Source organism: Pristiophorus japonicus, chromosome 1 (assembly GCF_044704955.1).
Source record: "Pristiophorus japonicus isolate sPriJap1 chromosome 1, sPriJap1.hap1, whole genome shotgun sequence".
NCBI lineage: Eukaryota > Metazoa > Chordata > Chondrichthyes > Pristiophoridae > Pristiophorus > Pristiophorus japonicus.
The window spans coordinates 64,741,584-64,765,829 of record NC_091977.1 but is presented as its reverse complement, the minus strand read 5'-3'; the positions used below and the strand labels follow the sequence as shown (position 1 = coordinate 64,765,829).

Sequence of the window (24,246 nt, the reverse complement as noted above, 5' to 3'; positions counted from 1 at the left end):
GACAAAGTGCCTTTAAGTTTGTTTTTTTTACCCTTTTTTCTTGCTTGTTTCTTCTCTCCTTCAAACTCACTTTCTTTATTTTTGCTTTCTAATTTCCTCTTTACTCCCTTCCCTACTGAATCTAGTTTCAGGTTCCCATCCCCCTGCCAAGCTAATTTAAACCCTCCCCAACAGCACTAGCAAACCTCCCGCGAGGATATTGGTCCCAGCTCTGTTGAGGTGTAACCCGTTCAGTTTGTACAGGTACCACCTCCCCCAGAAGTGGTCCCAATGCCTCAGGAAACGAAAGCCCTCCCGCCTGCACCACCTCTCCAGCCACATATTCATCTGCTCTATCCTCCTATTTCTGTACTCACTAGCTCGTGGCACTGGGAGTAATCCGGAGATTGCTACCTTTTGAGGTCCTGCTTTTTAATCTCTCTCCTAGCTCCCTAAACTCTGCCTGCAGGACATCATCCCTCTTCCGACCTATGTCATTGATACCGATGTGGACCATGACCTCTGGCTGTTCACCCTCTCCCCCCAGAATGCCCTGTAGCTGACTCAGTGTCCAAAGTAATGTTCATTGACATCTGTCTGCACTTAGAATGAGATCCATTTATATTAGATTGTGAGAGCCGTTGGCAAGGCTGTCTCTTATTGCCCGACCCTAGTTAACCTGAATACAACTGAGTGACTCATTATAATTGTCAACCATGATGGTGTGGGACTGGAAACACTATAGGCCAGACCAGTTAAGAATGACAAGTTTTCTTCCCTAAAGGACATTAGTGAATCAGTTGGGTTTATCTGACATTCCCACAACGTTATGGTCACTTATTGCTTTTTCTTTTTGCTATTTCCCAAGTTTATTTTAAACTTAATTCACATTCTCAAACTGCATTGATGGCATTTGATCTCATGATCTCTGGATTATTAGTCCAGGTCTCTGGATTGCTAGTCTAGTGACATAACCACTAAACTACTGTACTGTATGTTTAGTAATTTATTATTCAAAGAAAAGTATGCAGTATGGCCGCACAAAGGTTAACTACTTTATAATTAGAAGTCTAGAGCATAACATATAGAAGTTATAAATGTACCTGTCCAACCTTTGGAAGCTCCCTGATCCAAGTACATCCTGGAAAGGTTGAAGAGGGATCGATGGGGGTCACCATGTTTCCTGGATCTGTTCTGCGGTCCAGTTTTGGTGAGCTTCTGTTGTTGGCAAGATGAAGAATATGGTTCTTGGGGCACCAATTGGAGGTTCTTATCGATCTTGATACTGGTCATTTGATTTCCACCTCCAACACAGAGACATATTCTGGTTATGTAACTTCTAGCAGGATTGCTGCCATGTTCCACTTCTATGTAGATGCTCTTGACAGCTCAGAATTGTTTTTGCTTAAAACCAAAAGTTACTGCAAGCAATCTTTTAATGAGTATACTGGACAGATGCTGGACCCTCTTTAACCCCCTTCTATATTGGGTTTGCTGGAAGCCATTCATGAAAGAGGGCAGGATATTTGTATCTGCAGGATATTCGATCTTGGGCTGGATTGCACAGCACCCATCCCAATTCTTGCCTGACATTGCCACACAGTGTTGCCTCCAGCAGGAGTCACCAGATGTAGTGACGGGAGAAACTATTAAGCAAAGTTGGTGTTTTGTCAGATTACATCCAGTTGAATGGCAGGGATACGATGATTAGTGTCACTTCTGTTTCATGTAAAAGTGCATCAAAGCAGGGGTGCAACCTAAGGATGAGTAAATTAAGCCCTCAAGGCCCAATTAACTCATCTATCTACAGCATGCAAGGGGTTAATATCCTGTAGAGATGAAGCTATTATCATGTAAGGATTCTGTAAGCGTCTCATTAATGTTTAAGTGTTTGCATATAATGCAGTCACAAATACAATATGAAGTTGAGGTTTAGCATTTTCCTTCAGTTGAAACTGAAACTAGAAGGTTAGAAACTCTGCAGGGCTGAATCCTTATTTTCTGTATGGTGTGCAGGAATATAACAGTAAAAGTCAGTGCATGCCTATATGGAAATCATATTCAAAGAACTGGATGGGGTACATTATAGTTCATGCAAGGTTTCCAGTGGAAGAGAGAAGAAGGAAAGAACTTGCATTTATAAAGCACCTTTCACATCCTCAGGATGTTCCAAAGTGCTTTACAGCCAATGAAGTATTTTTGAAATGTAGTCACTGTTGCAGGTCGGAAACGCAGCAGCCAATTTGTGCACAGCAAGCTCCCACAAATAGCAATGCAATAATGACTAGATAATCTGATTTAGTCATGTTGGTTGAGAGATAAATATTGGCCAGGACTCGCCTCTTCCTCTGCGCATAGCGCCATGCAATCTTTTACATCCACCTGACAGGGCAGGCACGGTCTCGGTTTAGTATCTCATTCAAAAGACGGCACCACCGACAGTGTAGCACTCCTTCAGTACTGCACTAAAGTGTCAGCCTGGATTATGTACTGTAGTCTCTGGGCTGGGGCTGGAACTCTCAGTCTCCTGATTGATCCTTTTGTGTTCTGCCTACAAAATTAGTGATCACACTTATCTAGTGGAAGGGAGGAGGAGGAGGAAAAAATATGCAAGCAAATTAAGGAAATGAGTAAAAAAACATTGAATAATAATCATGGGGGATTTCAATTATCCTGATATTAATTGTACAAAACAGGTAGGTACAGGGGATAAGGGAATGGAGTTCATACAATGTGTGCAGGATTCTTTTCTAATCTAATATGTAAAAAGCCCAATAAGGGAGGAGTTGCTTTGGATCTAGTAATGGGGAATAAACCAGAGCAGATAAGAGAGTAAAAGTAGGGGAACATCTAGGCAATAGTAACCATCATATAATACGTTTTAAGATGATAATTGAGAAGGACATAAATATAATGAAAACCAGAGTAATAGATTGGAGAAAAGCTGATTTTGAGGGGCTGGGAATAGAACTTGGGAAAATAAAATCGGCAACAATATTGGCAAGAAATGATGTAGAACAGCAATGGGAAATATTTAAAACAATGTTCAACAGAGTGCAGGAACAATATATTCCGCTAAAAGGAAAGAACAAACTAAACAATAATCAGTCTCCATGAATGAATAAAGCCATAAAGGAACAATTGAGGGTAAGGATGCAGTGCATGATAAGGGAGAATATAAAAAGATTAGGAGTGTAGTCAAAAAAACAATTGGGAAGGCAAAGAAGGGTCTATGAAATTATATTATCAAGGAACATAAAACAAAATGGTAAAATATTTTACAGGCGCATCAATTAAAAAAAGGAAGGTCAGGATGGGAATAGGGCCATTAAAGGATAGAACATAACATAAGAATTGGGAACAGGAGTAGGCCATCTAGCCCCTCGATGGACAGGATAATATCACAGGTGACGATAGAGAGATGGCAGAAATATTAAATAATTATTTTGCTTCAATATTTACCAGGGCGATAGAACAGGTGGACATGACATTGGATGATGAGAGAAATACATTTAAAATAAAAAGAGGGGGTATATTAAATAAACTAATCAAACTCAAAGAAGATAAAACCCTTGGTCCGGATGGATTCCATCCACACATTTTAAAATAATCTAGGGAAGAGATAATAGAGGCATTACTACACGTATTTAATAATTTGTTGGAAAAAGATGTAATGCCAGTGGACTCGTGAATAGCTAACACAATACCTATATTTAAGAAGAGGGATAGAACATGTCCAGGGAATTATAGACCAGTTAGCTTAACATCGGTGTTAGGAAAAATAATGGGATCCCTACAAGAGGAGAAAATAGAAGAACATCTAAAAACCAAAAATATAATAAAGAATAGTCAGCATGGATTTCAAAAGGGAAAGTCTAGCTTGACCAAACTCATTGAATTTTTTGAAGAGGTAACAGAAAGTAGACAATAGTAATGCAGTAGATGTAATTTATCTAGATTTTCAAAAGGCCTTCGGTAAGGTACCCCATAATAGACTGATAAACAAGGTCAGAGAATGCAGAGTCAGGGGACAAGTAGCAGAATGGATAGCTAGCTGGCTTCGAGACAGAAAGCAGAGTGTAGGGGTCAAAGATAACGATTCACTGTGGCAGAAGGTGGTTAGTGGTGTTCCACAAGGTTCAGTGTTGGGACCACTGTTGTTCACAATTTATAGTAACGATTTAGACTTTGGAATCAAAAATACAATTTCTAAATTTGCAGATGACACCAAATTGGGGCGATCATCAATACTGAAGAGGACTGCAACAAATTACAGGAGGACATGAATAAACTTGACGAATTGGCATATAATTGGCAAATGAAGTTCAACACAGATAAATGTGAGGTATTACATAAGAAATAGGAGCAGGAGTAGGCCACCTGGCCCTTTGAGCCTCCACCACCATTTAATAAGATCGTGGCTGATCTGATCATGGACTCAGCTCCACTTCCCTGACCGTTCCCCATAACCCTTATTGCTCAAAAATCTGTCTATCTCCGCCTTAAATATATTCAATGACCCAGCCTCCACAGTTCTCTGGGGCAGAGAATTCCACTGATTTACAACCCTCAGAGAAAAAATTCCTTCTCATCTCAATTTTAAATGGGTGGCCCTTTATTCTGAGACTGTCCCTAGTTTTAGTTTCCCCTATGAGTGGAAATATCCTCTCTGCATCCACCTTGTCGAGACCCCTCATTATTTCATATGTTTCAATAAGATCACCTCATTCTGAACTCCAGTGTGTATAAGCCCAACTTGCTCAACCTACCTTCATAAGTCAACCCCCTCATCTCCGGAATCAACCTAGTGAACCTCTGAACAGTCTCCAATGCAAGTATATCCTTCCTTAAATACGGAGACCAAAACTGTACGCAGTACTCCAGGTGTGGCCTCACCAATACCCTGTACAGTTGTAGCAGGACTTCTCTGCTTTTATACTCTATCCCCCTTGCAATAAAGGCCAACGTTCCATTTGCCTTCCTGATTACTTGCTGTACCTGCATATTAATGCATTTTTGTGTTTCGTGCACAAGGACCCCCAGATCCCTCTGTACTGCAGCACTTTGCAATTTTTCTCCATTTAAATTATAATTTGCTTTTCTATTTTCTTCTGCCAAAGTGGATAACCTCACATTTTCCCACATATTCTATCTGCCAAATATTTTCCCACTCACCTAGCCTGTCTATATTCCTTTGCAGATTTGTTGTGTCTTCCTCACAATTTGCTTTCCCACCCATCTTTGTATCATCATCAAACTTGGCTACATTTCACTCGGTCCCTTCATCGAAGTCATTAATATAGATTGTAAATAGTTGAGGACCCAGCACCGATCCCTGCGGCACCCCACTAGTCACTGTTTGCCAACTGGAAAATTACCCATTTATCCCGACTCTGTTTTCTGTTAGTTAGCTAATCCTCTATCAATGCGACTATATTACCCCCAACCATGTGAACTTTTATCTTGTGCAGTAACATTTTATGTGGCACCTTATCGAATGCCTTCTGGAAATCCAAATACACCACATCCACTGGTTTCCCCCTTATCCACCCTGCTCGTTACATCCTCAAAGAACTCCAGCAAATTTGTCAAACATGATTTCCCTTTCATAAAACCATGCTGACTCTGCTTGATTGAATCATGCTTTTCCAAATGTCCTGCTCCTGCTTCCTTAATGATGGACTCCAGCATTTTCCCAACGATAGATATTAAGCTAACTGGTCTATAGTTTTCTGCTTTTTGTCTGCCTCCTTTTTTAAATAGGGGCATTACATTTGCGGTTTTCCAATCCGCTGGGATCGCTCCTGAATCCAGGGAATTTCGGTAGATTACAGACAATGCATCTACTATCACTATTTTACTGAGTACTACTTCATTAGTGATAGTGATTGTATTAAGTTCCTCACTCCCTATAGTCCCTTGATTATCCACTATTGGGATGTTTTTAGTGTCTTCTACCGAGAAGGACGATACAAAGAAGACCGGACGCAGGGCATTGTGGGGAGGGGTGGGGGGAGGGTAAACAGAGGTCGTGGTCCATATCGGGACCAATGACATAGGCTAAAAGGGGGATGAGGTCCTACAGGCAGAATTCAGGGCGCTAGGAAGAAAATTGAAGGGTAGGATCTCAAAGGTAGTAATCTCCTGGTTACTACCGATGCCATGTGCTAATGAGTACAAGAATAGGATAGCGAGGATGAACATGTGGCTGGAAAATTGGTGCAGGAGCGAGGACTTTAAATTCTTGAGGCATTGGGACCGTTTCTGGGGGAGATGTGACCTGTACAAACTGGACGGGTTGCACCTCAACAACGCCGGGACTAATAGCTACTGCTATTGGGGAGAGTTTAAACTAGCTTGGCAGGGAGATGGGAACCTGAGAACAAATTCAAGAGGGAAGAAAGTAAGGCAGAAATTGGATAGCAAGAATTTAGAAAGTGGATCTGTCAGACAGAGGAAACGAGGCTTAGTAAGTAGTAAGCAAGGCGGTCTTCCTGTGCTAAATGATATATACTTTAATGCAAGGAGTATAGCAAACAAGGTGGATGAGCTGAGAGCACAGGCAGACACTTGAGAGTATGACATTATAGACATTACTATGGCTGAAAGAGGGGCAGGTTTGGCAGATCAATATTCTGGTTATAGGATTTTTAGACAAGGTAGAGAGGGGGGTAAAAAGGGATGGGTGTCGCAGTATTGATTAAAGAAACTATTACAGCAATGAGGAGGGATGATATGTTAGAGGGATCATCAAATGAGGCCATATGGGTCGAATTGAAAAATAAAAAAGGGGCGATCACACTACTGGGCGTGTATTATAGACACCCAAACAGTGGGAGGGAGATAGAGGAGCAAATATGTAGGCAAATTACTGTGAAGTCCAAACACCATAGTGTACTAATAGTAGGGGATTTTAACTATCCAAATATTGATTAGGACAAATATAGTGTGAAGGATATAGAGGGTGCGGAATTCTTGAAATGCATTCAAGAGAACTTTTTTAGTCAGTACGTAGCTAGCCCAACACGAGAGGGGGTGGTCTTGGATTTAGTTTTGGGGAATGAAGCTGGGCAGGTTGAAGGGGTATTAGTGGGAGAGCACTTGGGTGCCAGTGACCATAATTCAGTCAGATTCAAGTTGGTTTTGGATAAGGACAAGGATAGGCCTGGAATAAAAGTCCCAAATTGGGGAAAAGCTCATTTTGCTAAGTGAAGGAGTGATTTGGCCATAGTGGACTGGAAACAGCAACTTGTGCATAAATCAGTCGGAACAGTGGGAGGCATTCAAGGAGGAGATCTGGAAGGCACAGGCCAAACATGTGCCGTTAAAAAAAAAAAGGTTGGGAATAATAATTCTAGAGCCCCCTGGATGTCTAGGGACTTACAGGGGAGGATAAAGAAAAAAAGGGACGCTTATGTCATATATCAACAGCTAAATACTATAGAATCTTTAAAGGAATATAGAAAGTTAAGAGGCAAAATTAAAAAGGATATTAGGAATGCTAAGAGAGAGCATGAGAAATTCTTGGCTAGTAAAATTAAGGAAAACCATAAGATGGTCTATAAATATATTAAGAGCAAGAGGGTAACTAAAGAAAGGGTAGGGCCTATTGGAGACCATGAGGGTAATCTTGGTGTGGAGGCGGAAGATGTTGATAAGGTTCTTAACAAATACTTTGCATCTGTTTTCACAAAGGAAAGGGGCAATGCAGAAATTGCTATCGAGGAGGAGTGTGATATTCTGGATGAAATAAATATAGTGAGAGAGGAAGTATTAAGGGATTTAGCAGCTTTGAAAATAGGTAAGTCCCCAGGCCCAGATGAAATGCATCCCAGGCTGTTGAGCGAAGTAAAAGAGGAAATAGCAGAGGCATTGACCATCATTTTCCAGTCCTCTTTGGATCTGGGCATGGTGCCGAAGGATTGGAGGACTGCTAATGTAGTACCCTTGTTTAAGAAGGGAGAAAGGGATAGGCTGAGTAATTACAGGCCTGTCAGCCTAACCTCAGTGGTGGGAAAATTATTGGAAAAAATACTGAAAGACAGGATAAATCTGCATTTGGAAAGGTAAGGATTAATTAGGAACATTCAGCACGGATTTGTTAAGGGAAGATCATGTTTGACTAACTTGATTGAATTTTTTGAGGAGATAACCAAGAGGGTTGATGAGGGTAGTGCGTACGATGTAGTGTATATGGACTTTAGCAAAGCTTTTGATAAGGTCCCACATGGTAGACTGGTCATGAAGGTTAAAGCCCATGGGATCCAGGGCAAAGTGGCATACAAAGTTGGATACAAAATTGGCTTGGAGGTAGGAAGCAAAGGCTAATGATTGATGGATGTTTTTGTGACTGGAAGGATGTTTCCAGTGGGATTTCGCAGGGCTCAGTACAGGGTCCCTTGCTTTTTGTGGTATATATCAACGATTTAGATTTGAATATAGGGAGTATGTTTAAGAAGTTTGCAGACGACACTTAAATTGGCTGTATGGTTGATAATGAAGAGGAAAGTCATGGGCTGCAGGAGGATATCAATCTACTGGTCAGGTGGGCAGAGAAGTGGCAAATAGAATTTAATTCAGAGAAGTGTGAGGTGATGAACGTTGGCAGGGCTAAAAAGGAAAGGGTGGGCCACTTAAAAGTGTAGATGAACAAAGGGACCTTGGAGTGCTTGTCCACAGATCCCTGAAAGTAGCAGGCCAGGTGGTTAAGAAGGCATGCGGAATGCTTGCCTTTATTGGCCGAGGCATAGAATATAAGAGCAGGGAGGTTATGCTTAAATTGTATAATAGTTTGGTTAGGCCATAGCTGGAGTACTGCGTGCAGTTCTGGTTGCCGTATTATAGGAAGGACGTGATTGCACTAGAGAGGGTGCAGAGGAGATTTACTAGGATGTTGCCTGGAATAGAGAATCATAGTTATGAGGACAGATTGGATAGGCAGCTTGTTCTCATTGGAACAGAGGAGGTTGAGAGGAGACCTCATTGAGGTGTACAAAATATTGAGGGGCCTGGACATAGTGGATAGTAAGGGTCTATTTCCATTGGTGGAGGGGGTATAGTTTTAAGGTGGTTGGTAGAAGGTTTTGAGGGGGGGGGCTTCTTTACGCAGAGGGTTGTGGGGATCTGGAACTCGCTGCCTGGAAGAGTGGTGGATGCAGAAACCTTCACTGCTTTAAGAGATGGTTGGATGGGCACTTAAAGTGCCGTAACCTGCAGGGTTACAGACCTAGAGCTGGTAATTGGGATTAGACTGGATGACATTTTGTTGGAAGGTGCAAATATAATAAGTACTGTAGGGAATCGAATAAGGCCAGGGTGCTGGATGGGTCAGAGAGGAATTTTCCCAGATTTTTTCTCCCTAAATTGGCCTGGGTTTTTATCTGGTTTTTGCGCCTCCCAGGAGATCACATGGCTCATGTTGGGGTGGAGTGTAGAATGTTTCAGTATAAAGGGTGTCGCAGTTGTGTGAGGCGGGCTTGGTGCTCTTTGCCTTTCTGTCATTGTTCATAGGTTTGTATGTAACCTTTAGGGCTGCTGACCAAGGGCCGTGCGGCTCTTTGTTGGCCGGCGTGGACACGATGGGCCGAAATGGCCTCCTGCGCTGTAAATATCAATGTTTGTAAAATATTTGTTCAACTTCTCTGCCGTTTCCCTGTTCTCCATTATTAATTCCCTAGTCTCATCCTCTAGGGGACCAACATTTACTTTTGTCACTCTTTTCCTTTTTATGTACCTGTAGAAACTCTTACTATCTATTTTGTGCTAGTTTAGTTTCATAATCTCTCTCATTTTTTTAGTCGGTCTTTGCTGGCTTTTAAAAGTTTCCCAATCCTCTGGCCTCCCACCAGTCTTGGCCACATTGTATGCTCTTGTTCTCAATTTGATACCATCCCTTATTTCCTTAGTTAACCACAGATGGTAAACCCTTCTTAGTGTTTCCTTCTCATTGGAACATATTTTTGCGAGTTATGAAATATCTCCTTAAATGTCTGCCATTGCTCATCAACTGTCCCATATTTCAATCTGTGCAGCGAAGATTCACCAGACTGATCCCCGGGATGGCAGGACTGACATATGAAGAAAGACTTGATCAACTAGGCATATATTCAATGGAATTCAGAAGAATGAGAGGGGATCTCATAGAAACATATAAAATTCTGACGGGATTGGACAGGTTAGATGCAGGAAGAATGTTCCCGATGTTGCGGAAGTCCAGAATCAGGGGTCACAGTCTAAGGATAAGGGGTAAGTCATTTAGGACCGAGATGAGGAGAAACTTCTTCACCCAGAGAATTGTGAACCTGTGGAATTCTCTACCACAGAAAGTTGTTGAGGCCAGTTCATTAGATATATTCAAAAGGGAGTTAGATGTTGTTATGTTTCAAATAAAGCAATGTGACTGAGTATTGTAGACTTGAGTAAGTGTGACCTTCGTCTCTTTATTCTGACTCCAGAGTGCTGACACAGCATAGGAGGCCTGCTTATTTGCAGTGCTCCCAAGGGATGCTGGGATTCCTTGGGACTCCAATAGATGCGCCCTCTAGTGGCAGTAGAATGCTGGTTACAAGGTGTTGCATACATAAAATCACTTCCCCCATCCCCACCCCCCAAAGTCAATAGTACACTTATTTACAGGGTGAGACGATCTGGGGCTTTCTACTCCCTAGTCGATCGTCTCGGTACAAGCACAGGTACCAGTGAGTTGGTTGGGCCGTTGCTGGGCTGCTGAGGATGATAGGTTCAGCTTCATGGTCAACCGTGATGTTGGTTGCCACTTGTGTGTGTATATCGGAGGGTCGAAGTTGGTGGTGTCCCCTTCAGGTTGCATGTGGCTATCTGAATCGCAGTTTGGTTTGATCCAAATGCTTTCTTCAAGTTAGTCCATTTGCAAGTTTGACCTCAAACACCCTATTCCCTTCTTTGGCTACGACAGTGCCAGTAAGCCATTTGAGACCATGTCCATAGTTGAGTACAAATAAAGGGTCATTGACTTCAATATCGCGGGACAAATTTGCGCGATCATGGTACATGCTTTGTTGATGCCGCCTGCTCTCAACATGATCATGGAGATCAGGGTGGACTAGAGAGAGCCTTGTTTTGAGTGCCCTTTTCATGAGCAGTTCGGCAGGGGGAGCCCCGGTGAGCGAGTGGGGTCTTGTGCAGTAGCTGAGCAGAACTCGGGACAGGCGGGTCTGCAGGGAGCCTTCTGACACACGTTTCAAGCTTTGCTTGATGGTTTGGACTGCACGTTCTGTCTGGCCGTTAGATGCAGGCTTGAACGGGGCAGATGTGACGTGCTTGATCCCATTGTGGGTCATGAATTCCTTGAATTCAACGCTGGTGAAGCATGGCCCATTGTTGCTGACAAGGATATCAGGCAGGCCATGCGTGGCAAACATGGCCCGTAGACTTTCGATGGTGGCAGTGGACGTGCTTACAGACATTATTACACACACAATCCATTTTGAATAAGCATCCACAACAACCAAAAACATTTTGCCTATAAATGGACCAGCGAAGTCAAAGTGGATCCTCGACCACTGTTTGGAGGGCCATGATCACAAACTTAGCGGTGCCTCTCTGGGTGCATTGCTCAGTTGAGAGCAAGTGTTGCATTGGCACACGCATGACTCCAAATCTGAATGGATGCCGGGCCACCACACATGGGATCTGGCTATAGCTTTCATCATTACTATGCCTGGGTGGTTACTATGTAGGTCGCGTATGAACGTTTCCCTGCCTTTCTTAGGCAAAACCACGCGATTACCCCACAAAAGACAGTCCGCCTGTATGGACATTTTGTCTTTGCGCCGCTGGAACGGCTTGATCTCTTCATGCATCTTTGCTGGGACACTGGACCAGCTCCCATGGAGGACACGGGTTTTTTTTTTACAAGGGACAATAAAGGATCCTGGCTGGTCCAGGTCCTGATCTGGCGGGCCGTAACGGGTGACTTTTCGTTTTCAAATGCATCCATCACCAAGAGCAAGTCTGCAGGCTGTGCCATTTCCACCCCGGTGGTGGGCAATGGTAGCCGACTGAGAGCATCAGCGCAGTTCTCTGTACCTGGCCTGTGGTGAATTACATAGTTATATGCAGACTGCGTGAGCGCCCATCTTTGGATGCGAGCAGAGGCATTGGTATTAATAGCTTTGCTCTCTGAGAACAGCGATATGAGCAGCTTCTGGTCAGTTTTTAACTTGAACTTAAGCCGAAACAGATACTGGTGCATTTTTTTCACCCCGTAAACGCATGCCGGAGCTGCTCTTTCAATCATGGTGTGGGCCCTTTTGGCCTTGGACAAACTCCTGGACTCCTAAACGACTGGTTGCAATGTTCCTGATTCGTTTGTTTGTTGTAACACACACCCGACCCCGTACGAAGACGCATCGCAAGCTAGCACTAAATGTTTACATGGGTCACGCAGAACAAGCAGTTTGTTGGAACACAACAGATTTCTGGCTTTCTCAAAAGCAGTCTATTGTGATTTCCCCCAGACCCAGTCATCTCCCTTGCGTAGCAACACATGTAGAGGTTCTAGCAATGATTGAAAAAGCAGCTCTGGCATGCGTTTACGGGTAGGAAATTACCAAAATAATTGAGACCCAGGAACGACCGCAGCTCCGTCACGTTCTGTGTTCTTGATGGCCTCCGTCTTTGCGTCGGTGGGTCTGATGCCGTCTTCCGCGATTTTTCTCCCTAACAACTCGACATCTGGCGCCAGGAAAGCACACTTTTCGAGCATTTCAACCTGAGTCCCAAACGATCTAGCCGACTTAGAACCTCTTCCAGGTTCTGCAAGTGTTTGATGGTGTCCCAACCTGTGATCAATATGTCGTCCTGGAAAACCACGGTGTGCGGAACCGACTTTAGCAGACTCTCCATGTTCCTTTGAAAAATAGCCGCAGCTGATCGAATCCCAAATGGGCATCTATTGTAGATGAACAAACCTTTGTGCGTGTTGATGCAGGTGAGGCCTTTCGAAGATTCCGCCAGCTCCTGCGTCATGTAGGCTGAGGTCAGGTCCAACTTGGTGGATGTCTTCCATCCTGCAAGCATTGCACATAGGTTGTCTGCCTTTGGTAGCGGGTAATGGTCCTGCAGCGAAAAACGGTTAATCGTTACTTTATAGTCCCCATAAATTCTGACCGTGCCATCGCCCTTGAGAACCGGAAGAATTGGACTGGCCCGCACGTTGAACTCAACCGGCGCGATGATGCCCTCTCGTTGCAGCCTGTCCAGCTCGATCTCCACTTTCTCTCGCATCATGTATGGCACCGCACGTGCCTTGTGGTGAATGAGTCGTGTACCTGCACAAGTGGATCTGCACCTTCGCCCCCGAGAAATTTTCGATGCCTGGCTCAAACAACAACGGGAGCTTGCTCAAAACCTGGGCACATGAGGTGTCGTCGACGGATGGAAGCGTTCGGATGTCGTCCCAGTTCTAGCAGATTTTTCCCAGCCATCTTCTACCGAACAGTACATCTCCTGGTACAATCCATAGTGGTAGTTCGTGCTCCGCTCCATCATAGGAGACTTTTACTGCTGCACTGTCACTTACAGGGATCAGCTCTTTAGTGTAAGTTCTCAGCTTGGTATGAATAGAGCTCAGCTTGGGCCTTTGTGCCTTGTTGCACCAGACCCTCTCGAAGGCCTTTTTGCTCATGATAGACTGACTCGCACCCGTGTCCAATTCCATGGATACTGGAATTCTGTTCAGTTCAACTTTTAACACAATTGGTGGACATTTTGTGGTGAAGGTGTGTACCCCATACACTTTTGCCTCCTCGGTTCGAGTCTCTAGTTCAGTTTGATCCACCATGGATCGGTCTTCCTCTGCAACACGGTGGTTTTCAGGGTTTGCAGCTCGTCTGCACATTCGCTGGAGGTGTCCCATTGTTCCACAGCCTTTGCACGCATAGTGTTTGAAGCGGCATTGATGGGCTCGATGATCTCCGCAGTACCAACAAGGTGTTAATTGCCTCGCATTCACGCTTGATGGTGGACTCTGGGTCATCTGAGGTTGTGCAGCTGCCGGTGTGTACGTTCTGCCATATGCATTCCTGCCTGAAAACTACGTTACTTTGTGTACAGTAGTTGCCAATGCTGCGAAATTTGTTTGGTGTTATTGCTGGTGGACATAAATTCCTGGGCTATCGTTATGGCTTTGCTCAGATTCGGTGTTTCAACAGTCAATAGTTTGCGAAGGATAACCTCATTGCCAATGCCAAGCACAAAAGTGTCTCTTAGCATTTGCTCCAGGAATCCACCGAATTCGCAATGTCCTGCAAGGCGCCTTCGTTCGGCGACGTAGCTCGCCACTTCCTGGCCTTCAGACCATTGACATGTATAAAATCGATACCTTGCCATCAGAACGCTCTCCTTCGGATTTAGGTGCTCCCGCACCAGCGTACGCAGTTCTTCATACGATTTGGTTGTTGGTTTCACCGGAGCAAGAAGATTCTTCATGAGGCCATAGATTGTTGCCCCGCAGACGGTGAGGAGGATCGCCCTTCGTTTGGCAGCATTCCTCATTCCCTTCCAGCTCGGCCATGAAGTATTGATCGAGTCGCGCCACGAAGGCTTCCCAATCGTCACCTTCTGAGAATTTCTCCAGGATACCAACAGTTCTCTACATTTTCGTGTGGCAGTTCGTTATCTATTACTCGTCGCCAGTTGTTGTGTCTCAAATAAAGCAATGTGACTGAGTACTGTAGACTTGAGCAAGTGTGACCTTAGTCTCTTTATTCAAACTCCAGAGTGCTTATATGCAGTGCTCCCAAGGGATGCTGGGATCTCTTGGGACTCCAACAGATGCGCCCTCTGGTGGCAGTAGGATGCTGGTTACAAGGTGTTGCATACATAACCGATGTGGCCCTTACGGCTAAAGGGATCAAGGGGTATGGAGAGAAAGCAGGAATGGGGTACTGAAGTTGCATGATCAGCCATGATCATATTGAATGGTGGTGCAAGCTCGAAGGGCTGAATGGCCTACTCCTGCACCTATTTTCTATGTTTCCCAGTCCACTTTAGCCAACTCTGCCTTCATATCTTTGTAGTCTCCTTTATTTAAGCTTAGGACACTGGTTTGAGAATCAACTTTCTCACCCTCCAACTGAAGTTGAAATTCAACCATGTTATGGTCACTCATTCCGAGAGGATCCTTTACTACAAGATCATTTAATAATCCTGTCTCATTACACATTACCAGATCTAAGATAGCCTGCTCCCTGGTTGGTTCCGCAATGTACTGTTCAAGGAAACTATCCCGGATGCACTCTATGAACTCTTCCTCATGGCTACCCTGGCCTATTTGGTAGAAAGTATAGTGAGGTTACTTATTACTTGGTGAGTGAGATTCTAGGTGGGGTGGAGGAACAAAGGGATCTCTGAGTACAAATACACCAATCACTAAAGGTTGCCACGCAGGGTAGCAAGGCCGTAAAAAAAAAAGCAAAATAAGCACTGGGGTTTATTTGTAGAGGCATAGAATTGAAAAGTAGGCAAGTTATGCTAAACCTGTATCGAACCTTGGTTAGACCACAATTAGATTACTGCGTAAAGTTCTGGATGCCGTATTATAAAAAGGATATAGAGGACCTAGAGAGGGTGCAGAGAAGATTAACAAGGAAATGCGAGGGTATACATATCAGGAAAGGATGAACCGGCTGGGGGTCTCTTCTCTCGAAACAAGAAGGCTGAAGGGTGACCTAAAAGAGATCTTTAAAATTATGAAAGGTTTTGTGACAGTGAATACAGAGAGAATGGGATCAATCTTCCCCAGTTATCTGTGCCGTTTGTTTGGTGTGTGCCACTTTTTTTGGCATAAATTAAAATATCCCCAAAGTTTTTGCACCAGCGTAACTCAGTTCCGATTTTTTTCGGTTAGTATTTTTTTGCCTCATAGTGGGCATGACCTGATATCTGCGCCAGTTTTTCACATTTAAGCAAGTTTTGCCAACTTATATTTTTCCCAGGACTCCCAAAAAACCTTCTGATCACTTAACAACCAGAGCACATTAAAAAATCGGCGCAGAAAGACACAATTGTTTTTAAGCGAAGGTTTGGAGGGAGTCGAGAATGCAAAGAATATGCATCATGAAGCTTAATTTTTTTCAAAGTCAAAAGGGAGATAATGGAAGTCTAATGCAATTCTTTAATTTTAGATTTTTTTCAAAGTATCATGCCACCACGAAACGTCTCCTCACCGAGCTCGAGGGTCGGAAGTCGGCCGGCAGAATCACTCCCTTGTCTGGATACGGGTTCTCGTGAGAGTGTTGTTACTTCTCCCGACAGTCCCGATACCTCATCACCCACCCCACTGATGATGTCCAGGAGTGATTACGTAAGGTCAATGCTCTCCGCACTCATTGCCATCATCTGAACCACATCTGTTACATCCTGCACCTCAGGAGAGCGCTGTCGAGCTCTCCTTCCCCTCCTCGCCCTGGGTGTGGCTCACTGCATCCCACTGGGATCCGCAGTCTCGGTCGGGCTCTGGGTGTAGCTCGCTGCATCTCACTGGGACTCGTAGCCTCGCTGACCCCACTGGAGCCTGCAGCCTCGGACTGCGAGCCCATGGAATGTCCCAACACTCGTACCACTCAGGAAAGGGGCTGGCTCCTCAATGGGCAGCACCTGTACCACCTCCAGTGTGAGTACAACAGTGGGGGCTTCATCCTGCCCCTCCCCTTCACCCTCACCCTCATGCTTTTGGTCTGAAAGCTGGGATTGGAAGATTGTTATGTATGTAATAACTCAATAGACTGAATACTGTAAACTCAGGTGCAAACCTGGCTCAACTTTATTTGGGCCATACATGGCAGCTTCCTTTTATATATCTGGCCCGCACACGTGCGTACAGCCCAATGACTACCGACAGTAGCGCCCCCTGGTGGCTAGTAACCCCAAGCATGCATACATGACAACATCCCCTTTCAAGGTCTTAGTATCAGTCTTTTTACAAGTTAAGACGGTCCGGGGCTTTCTGCTCACAAATTGATCGTCTCAGTTTAACTCCAGTTCTGGGTGAACGTTCTGAGTCAGTTATGACTGGAGGCTGGGTAGCCGATCTGATGGGAGTGGCAATGACCATGTCAGAGATTGAAAGCCCAGATTCATTGATGACAGCGGAGTCCTCTGATGAATGAATATAGGTTGGTTGGTCACTGACCGTATCTCCCTCAACTTGTTCCAGTTCATCCGTGTGCCGCAGCTTTATCTGATCAACATGTTTCCTGCATGTTTTCCCATTCTTGAGCATGATAATAAACACTCTGTTACTCTCCTTGGCCGTAACAGTACCGGTGACCCACTTGGGACCTTGACCATATTTTAGCACATACACAGGATAGTTAACAGAAATGTCACGTGACACAACAGCACGATCATTATACCACTGCTGATTTTGACATCTGTTTTCAACACGATCGTTCAAGTCAGGATGGACAAGAGAGAGCTTGGTCTTGAGACCTCGCCATCAATAGTTCAGCGGTCAAGACCCCGGTAAGCATGTGAGGTTTTGTCCTGTAACTAAGCAATATGAATGACAGGCGAGTCTGCAGTGAACCCCGAGTTACACATTTCTTACTCTTCTTGATTGGACAGCACATTCTGTTTGACCATTAGAAGCAGGTTTGAATGATGCTGACCTCACATGTTTAATACCATTGAGTTTCATGAACTCTTGAAACTCCAGACTTGTGATGCAAGATCCATTGTCGTTCACAACGATGTCAAGCAAACCATGCGTAGCAAACATGACATGAAGACTCTCAATGGTAGCTGTGGATGTACTGGATAACATGATTATACACTCTGTCTACTTAGAATATGCATCCACCACAACAAAAAACATCTTACCCAGGAAAGGACCCACAAAGTCGATGTGGATCCTCGACCATGGTTTGGATGGCTACGATCACAGACTCAGCGGAGATTCCGCTGGTACTTTGCTTAGCTGCATGCAAGTGTTGCACTGATGCACACATGATTCCAGATCAGAGTCAATTCCAGGCCACCATACGTGAGACCTGGCGATGGCTTTTATCATGATAATACCGGGATGAGTGCTGTGTAGATCATGTACAAATTTCCCTCTGCCTTTCTTCGGCATAACAACACAATTACCTCAGTTGTATGGTTGTAAGGTTTGGTCTCATCACACATTTCCATAGGTATAGCAGACCAATCAGCACTAAGGACACAATGTTTTACAACCGATAAAATCGGGTCCTGTCTGGTCCAGATCCTAACTTATTGAGCAGTGACAGGGGTTCCTTCACTCTCAAAAGCATCCATAACTAACAGTAGATCTGCAGGTTGTGATGTCTCCACCTCCAGTATGGGCAAAGGCAGACAGCTCAGTGCATCGACACAATTCTCGGTGCCAGGTCTATGGCGAATGACATAATCATAGGCAGATAATGTCAGCGCCCACCTCTGGATGCAGGACGATGCATTGGTATTGATATCTTTGAATTTCCGAAAACAATGAAATGAGTGACTTGTGATCCGTTTCAAGTTCAAAATGAAGACCAAACATCTTTTTAACCCCATACACGTAGGCTAAAGCTTCTTTTTCTACCATGCGGTAGCCTCTTTCCACCTTTGGCAAACTTTTCGAAGCATACGCAACAGGTTGTAGTTTACCCGATTCATTAGCTTGTTGAAGCACGCAGCCAACCCCATATGATGAAGCATCACAAGTCAATACTCGACGCTTACACGGATCATTATGTACCAGCGTTGGAGCAAAGCGGATTTGTAGCTTTCTCAAAAGCTCTATCTTGAGACACACCCCAAACCCAGTTGCTGCTTTTTCTGAGCAGCATGTGCAGTGGCTCTAATAAAGTGCTCAATCGAGGTAAGAAATTACCGAAGTAGTTGAGTAGACCAAGGAACAAACGCAGCTCCGTCACATTCTGAGGCCTGGGTGCATTTTTGATGGCCTTGGTTTTCGAGTCCGTAGGCCTGATGCCATCAGCAGCATTCTTCCTCCCCTGAAATTCGACTTCCGGTGCCATGAAGATGCACTTCGAACATTTTAGCCTGAGTCCCACTTTGTCCAGACAATGTAGAACCTCTTCAAGGTTGTTCAGGTGTTCGGCAGGGTCATGGCCTATGACCAGAATGTCATCTTGAAACATGACAGTTCTAGGGACGGACTTCAGTAAACTCTCCATGCTCCTCTGAAATATGGCCGCAGCCAAGCGAATTCCAAAAGGACACCTGTTGTCGATAAACAGTCCTTTGAGTGTTGATGCACATAAGTTTCTTCAATGTGTCGACGAGCTCCTGTGTCATATAGGCCGACGTCAGATCCAGTTTAGTGAACGACTTCCCACCGGCTAGCGTTGCAAACAGGTCATCAGCCTTCGGTAACGGGTACTGATCCTGTTTTGAAAATCGGTTGATTGTAACCTTGAAGTCTCCACAAATCCTGACCGTGCCATCACTCTTCAACACAGGAACAATGGGACTGGCCCATTCGTTAAATTCGACCAGTGATCTGACCCCTTCACATTGGAGTCTGTCCAGCTCAACTTCGACCTACTCCCTCATCATGTACGGAACAGCCTGAGCTTTGTGATGGACGGGTCTTGCACCCGAGTCCAGGTGAATCTGCACCTTGGCTCCCGTGAAATTGCCGATGCCCGGTTCAAACAGCGAGGGAAACTTGCTCAGCACTTGAGTACAAGAAGTGTCATCCACCGATGACAACGTTTTGATATCGTTCCAATTTCATTTGATTTTTTTCTAGCCAATTCCTGCCGAACAGCATTGGACCATTTCCTGGAACGATCCATAATGGTAGATCATGAACCACACCATCATACGACACTGCCAATCACCGGTATGAGTTCTTTGGTGTAAGTACGCAACTTGGCATTGACTGGACTCAGCCCAGGCTTCACAGCCTTAGTTTCCCACAGCTTGTCGAATGTCCTTTGGCTCATTATTGACTGATTCGTACCCGTGTCCAATTCCATCGATACCAGCACGCCATTTAGTTTCACATTAACAGTTATCGGTTGTCAGGAACGAATAAAGTCCATACACTTCCTCGGGTATCTCGGGTTGCATATCCAGGTCCGCGCTGGACTGGTCGTCATCGTCCACGTGGTGAGTCGCAGCACGCTTGCTCAGTTGTGGACACATTAGCTGAAGATTCCCCATTTTCGAACTGCCTTTATGGATGTACTGTTTAAAACGACACTGATGATGCCGATGATTGCCCCCACAACACCAACAGGGTGAAATCGGATTCGTACCCATTGGCGGACTTTAAGCAGCTACAGGTTTCGCATACGCAGTTGAGTAGGCCCTGCCATAAACAGTTCTGCCATACGACGACACAATCTTGTTTACAGTATCTGCCGTGGAGCTCCGACTCTTCAATGATATCTGCCTTAAATTATCATCCGTCGTCTGTATGCCTGGGCAATCGCAATGGCTTTGCTCAAATCCAGTTTCTCCGCAGTCAATAACTTCCGGCGGATCACCTCGTGGTTGATTCCTATTACGAAGAAATCTCGCAGCATGTCTCCCAACGTGTCTTCGAACTTACATGGCCCAGCAAGGCGTCTTAGGTCGGCAACGAATTCCGACACATCCTGGCCCTCAGAACGAACATGCGTGTAGAATCGATAGCATGAGATGATGATGCCTTCTTTTGGTTTGAGATGGTCACGTACCAGAGCACACAGTTCCTCATAGTCCTTGTCCGTTGGACGTTCAAACGAGAGGAGATTCTTTGAGGCCATAGATTTTTGGTCCGCAAACAGTGAGGAAAACCAACCTGCGCCTAACTGCGCTAGTAGCTTCCTCCATTTTCTTGGCACGAAGTACTGGTCCAGGCGATCGATAATATCCGACCAGTCCTCTCCCTCCAGGAATCTCTCCAGAATTCCAATGGTAGTCATTTTGCATGCAAAGGTTCTTGAGTTACCTCGTCGCCAAATGTTATGTATGTAATAACTCGATAGACTGAATACTGTAAACTCACTCAGGTGCAAACCTGGCTCAACTTTATTTGGGCCCAAAGTGCCCACATTACATGGTGGCTTCCTTTATATACCTGGCCCGCAGACCGGTGCATGCAGCCCAATGACCTCCGACAGTGGCACCTCCTGGTGGCTAGTAATCCCAAGCATACACACATGACAAAGATGTTCTCTTCAGGCTTGTCCGCGTCTGAATCATCTTCATCAGCTTCAGCTTCGTCAGCGTTCAGGCCTCAAGTTCTGCAAAATATAACCGAACAGACAAATGGTGAGCAGCAGAGGAGGGGGCAGGGTGGCATGAGTAGGCTCACACAGCGCAGGCTGCAGGCTTATTTGAAGGACCATGATGAATGAAAGCACATTACATCAACTGAAGCGTAGCTGACGGAGACATCCCCATGAACCGAAGCATGGCTAGCCTGCGCAGTACTTGACTTTTAGCAAAGTCAGAATGTGGAATTTGCAAGACTTACCCTCTCCCTCCAGCTTGTGCAGTAGTGGTTGCTTTTCTCCAGGCAGGACCCATCAAAGCAGCGACCCTGTCTTCCAAGTGTGTCATTGGGTGCAGATTTGCTGGGCCTCGTCCTGTTTCAGTTCTACCTCTTTTTTTGTGTTCACCTTCCTCTGCAAAGATGAAAATAGAACTTTTTAGAGAGGGTGGCTTTCTGCTGGGTGGAACATACAGGTAGTCACATTTACAATTGCAATTCCATTGAATAAATGGTCCTGCCACTTTTTGCACTGGCCTCCAGACCTCGGGGTGGTCACTATTGTACAGTAATCTTCTGCAAGTTGGTTCCAGCACTACTTCATTTCTTTTGGTGAAACTTTTATGCGACCTCTGCTGGTGTCCAGCTCGTGCCATCTAGCCTCAGTTACAGTAACCAGTGCTTCCACTTCATCCTGAGAGAAATTCTTGGTCCTTGAGCCGCATTGCATATTGTAATGCAGCTCCTTTTTTTTTTTCTACTGAGAATTAAAGTTCTCACACACAACTGACTCTTTAAAAATGGCCGAATGTAGACCAGGTGGTGGACTGGGCATTCGTGCCCATAGCAGTCACGTAACAAACGTCATTTTTTTCCCGCACATACGCAGAAGGGAGGCCATCATTTTTTCGGCGCAGACATTACGCTCCACCCCCTGAAGTTAAAGGACAGGCTACGTGGTGCCAATTAAAAAAAATTAGAATGGGGAAACTTGCATGTTGTTTTTTTTGGAGTAGTTGGGGCCAAAAAAAAGAAGCATAACTCTTGGGGGAGAAAAAAGCCAAAAAACTGCATTGGGGAAAATTAAGCCTTTTGTGTCCACTTGTGGGGAAGAGCATAACTAGAGGCCATCAATATAAGATAGTCACTAAGAAATCCAATAGGGAATTCAGAAGAAATTTCTTTAACCAAAGAATGGTGAGAATGTGGAACTCGCTACCACAAAGAGTAAGTGAAGTGAATAGTATAGATATACTTAAGGGGAACCTAGACATATATATGAGGGAGAAGTGAATAGAGGGTAATGCTGATAGTTATTTGAGGAGAGGAGGCTCGAGTGGAACATAAACGTCAGCATGGACTGGTTGGGCCAAATGGCCAGTTTCTGTATATCCCATGTAAAAATAACTCATTGGTTGTGAAGCGCATAATTCAATCAAGCAGAGTCAGCATGGTTTTAAGGGGCCAAGTTTCGGCCTGAGTTGCTCCTGTTTTTTTTGGAGCAACTGGTTTAGAATGGAGTATCTTAGAAATTTGAATTCTCGGCATTTAGTTTGTTCCAGTTCTAGTCAGTTAGAACAGTTTCACTTTGGAATAGAATTTTTTTTTCAAAAGGGGGCGTGTCCGGCCACTTGCGCCTGTTTTCAAAGTTTCGGCAGTGAAAACTTACTCCAAACTAACTTAGAATGGAGTGAGTGAAGATTTTTGTACGTTCGAAAAAATCTTGTCGACACTTTAGAAAATCAGGCATAGGTTACAAATTAGGCGGAGGGAATGGGGGGGGGTTTAAAGGGAAGTTTACAAACATTAAACACTTTAGTTTTACAAATAAAGAGCCATCATCAATAATAAATGATAAATAAATCAATAAATCAACCAATCAATCAATCAAAAAAAATTAATAAAATAAAAAAAAATTTAAAAATCAATAAATAAAACATTTTCTACTTACCGACTGCAGCACCGGGAGTCCTCCAACAGCGTGCTGGGATGGTTCCCCCACCCTCCCCCCCCCCCAGTGTGTGTCTCAGTGTCTCTGTCTGTCTCTGTGTGTGCCTCTATCTATCTGTCTGTCAGTGTCTGTGTTTCTGACAGCGAAGGGGGGGGGAGGAGGAGTGGGGAGAAGAGGGATGGGGGGATGGAGGGGAGAAGAGGGATGGGAGGGGAGAAGGGGGATGGGGGAGAGGGGGAGGGAGGAGAGAAGGCAGATGGGGGGAGAAGAGGGGAGGGGAGAAGGGGGATGGGGGGAGGAGGGAAGGAGAGGGGGGGGAGGAGGACGGAGAGAAGGGGGGGAGGAGGGACAGAGAGAGAGAGGGGGGGAGGAGGGACAGAGAGAGAGAGGGGGGGGAGGAGGGAAGGAGAGAGAGGGGGGGGAGGAGGGACAGACAGAGAGAGAGAGGGGGGGAGGAGGGAAGGAGAGAGAGAGGGGGGGAGGAGGGAAGGAGAGAGAGAGGGGGGGAGGAGGGAAGGAGAGAGAGAGGGGGGGGGGAGGAGGGAAGGAGAGAGAGAGGGGGGGAGGAGGGAAGGAGAGAGAGAGGGGGGGAGGAGGGAAGGAGAGAGAGAGGGGGGGAGGAGGGAAGGAGAGAGAGAGGGGGGGGAGGAGGGAAGGAGAGAGAGAGGGGGGGAGGAGGGAAGGAGAGAGAGAGGGGGGGAGGAGGGAAGGAGAGAGAGAGGGGGGAGGAGGGAAGGAGAGAGAGAGGGGGGAGGAGGGAAGGAGAGAGAGAGGGGGGGAGGAGGGAAGGAGAGAGAGAGGGGGGGAGGAGGGAAGGAGAGAGAGAGGGGGGAGGAGGGAAAGAGAGAGAGGGGGGGAGGAGGGAAAGAGAGAGAGGGGGGGAGGAGGGAAGGAGAGAGAGAGGGGGGGAGGAGGGAAGGAGAGAGAGAGGGGGGGAGGAGGGAAGGAGAGAGAGAGGGGGGGAGGAGGGAAGGAGAGAGAGAGGGGGGGAGGAGGGAAGGAGAGAGAGAGGGGGGGAGGAGGGAAGGAGAGAGAGAGGGGGGGAGGAGGGAAGGAGAGAGAGAGGGGGGGGAGGAGGGAAGGAGAGAGAGAGGGGGGGGAG

General features: G+C 45.4%; 2 protein-coding genes across 16 annotated transcripts in view; both read left to right on the top strand.

Annotated features, from left to right (window-relative positions):
- Positions 1 to 24,246, top strand: part of LOC139264282 (thymosin beta-10) — a 154,146-nt gene that overhangs the window by 27,555 nt on the left and 102,345 nt on the right. The window lies entirely within an intron of this gene.
- LOC139264228 (mitochondrial nicotinamide adenine dinucleotide transporter SLC25A51-like) overlaps positions 1 to 24,246 on the top strand; it is a 56,210-nt gene that overhangs the window by 27,569 nt on the left and 4,395 nt on the right. For 2 of the 15 annotated variants that reach the window (XM_070880448.1, XM_070880371.1), the window contains one exon: positions 4,201 to 4,319. The exons of 8 other annotated variants lie outside the window; for them this stretch is intronic. The gene's annotated coding sequence lies outside the window, so the exon portion shown is untranslated. Of the gene's footprint in view, positions 1 to 4,200; positions 4,325 to 10,010; positions 10,225 to 16,303; positions 16,325 to 24,246 lie in introns of those variants that run through there. 5 more of the 15 variants (XM_070880390.1, XM_070880381.1, XM_070880432.1 and 2 more) reach the window with 5 other exon arrangements.